Below are 1825 nucleotides of genomic sequence, written 5' to 3' on the forward strand. Positions count from 1 at the left end.
TGTGGCAATGACGGTTGATTAGTTTTAAATGTATATTGTGCATATACAAAACTAATAGAACAAACAAAGTAGGGTTCTGATGATGTTAGTCGGTTATCATTGTGTAATGGAAATATATAACATATAACCTCCAGGCCCTTCCTCTGAAACCATCTTCCCTTATGGATAAACTCCTGCTCCAGTACTTTCATCATTTGGGCTGTAACCAGCACTGCAATGCAAGAATGTATCAAATACATTCACATTGTACGGAGCATCAAGTTTGAGAGTTGCCCAAAGAAGCCTAACTACTATTGTTCGTCTAATAAATATTTACTGTAGCCACATCAACTCGTCTAACACTTGGTAGTAGGAAACAACATCAGCAGCCTCAATCGCCAAAGCTCAGGCTACTCCGACGAAAAAGTAGTGTTATTTTGATTGCTGTTTTTAAGCTCTCACCTCTATCACCTCTATCAGCCAAGAATTCTGCGCCTCGACAATACTCTCAACGCGTCCTCAGTTTGACAGTGGAGTGATGGCGGAACATCGCTTAATAGTTTACCTTTGTTTCTCTAAACATTTCATATGTACAGTTACTTCTAGAATGGCCACTCAGTTCAAAGAAGTGCTAAGTGCTCCGCTGTTCCTTGAAACTTCACATTCGGAGCACTAGGAGACGACGTTGTTTGTTCTAGTGTTTTGGATCTTCGGAGAAATTAAACAGTGCTTCTTACTTGTGTCGAAAGTGCCTGCATTTGTTTGTTTTATTCAAGCACGTAGTTGGTACTTTTCTTGGTTTATCTCACACATGCTAATTGGCCGTGAAATACTCTCAGGCTCTTTTGATTGAGAATTATGTTCTATGAGGCTGGCGATTCATATATGCACATTTCTGGCCTGGCTGTATGGTTTCTATTCCATTTGACGTGGGGAGTAAGATGGAAAGACATGATGCTTCCAGGGGGCAAGATGCAAATGTACCAAGAGGGCATACTGAAATTGATTGGTTAACTGATCCTGCCCCTTCATGCATATCTGACGCACCTAGAGGTCCCAGAGCAGCGTATCATTCAAAAGGCTGGAGCACCCGATATTTTCCCTAGGCGCTGTCTCCTCATAAACCAAGAGACACTGCCATTCTAGTCTAGCTCGATGTGACGGGGAAATGGTGAGAGCGGGGAGCGATGTTGGGCGGGTGAGCTTGGGTGGTGCAGCGGCGTCGGGTAGAGGAGCTTGAGATGGTGGCATCGGGCGGGAGAGGTCGGGCCGGTGAGGGAGATCGGCGGCGGTGTGGGAGCTCGGACACAGAGTTGGCAAAAACTTAGGGTCAGTTTGGTTCAATACCTGGGCTCTATGCCTGGATAAATTTGTAGCCTGGAGTGTGCCTGAAAAGATCAAAGAATCTGCCTGGTGAGGCTAGCCTGGGTGTATTGTGTTTGGTACGCATCCATGCCTGGGTAGCTATTATCCAGCAATAAAATAGTCGATGGCCAGACTCTACGGGATAACACATGCAAGGAGAGGCTCGATTAGTACCCAGGCATGCGCCAGGCTACCTACTCGCTACGCCTGGGCCAGGCTAACAATTGTGCCTGGTGCTTCAGCAGGCTAATAACCATTCAGGCCAGGCTAGCGTTCCGTTTTTCAGGATACCAACCAAACATGCACCAGGCTAGTCCCAGGCAGGTCCCAGGCCAGGCAAAATTTTGCCAGGTCACAAACCAAACTGCCCTTTAGTGTGAGCAAGATAGTAGCGACGAGTTGAGAGCATCTCTAGCAGAACCCTTAAAACCGCGACCTTTATAAGCGGGATAAGGGTCGAGAAAATCGCGTTTTAAGGGCC

This window comes from Triticum aestivum, chromosome 2A (genome assembly GCF_018294505.1).
Source record: "Triticum aestivum cultivar Chinese Spring chromosome 2A, IWGSC CS RefSeq v2.1, whole genome shotgun sequence".
NCBI classification, from domain to species: Eukaryota; Viridiplantae; Streptophyta; class Magnoliopsida; order Poales; family Poaceae; genus Triticum; species Triticum aestivum.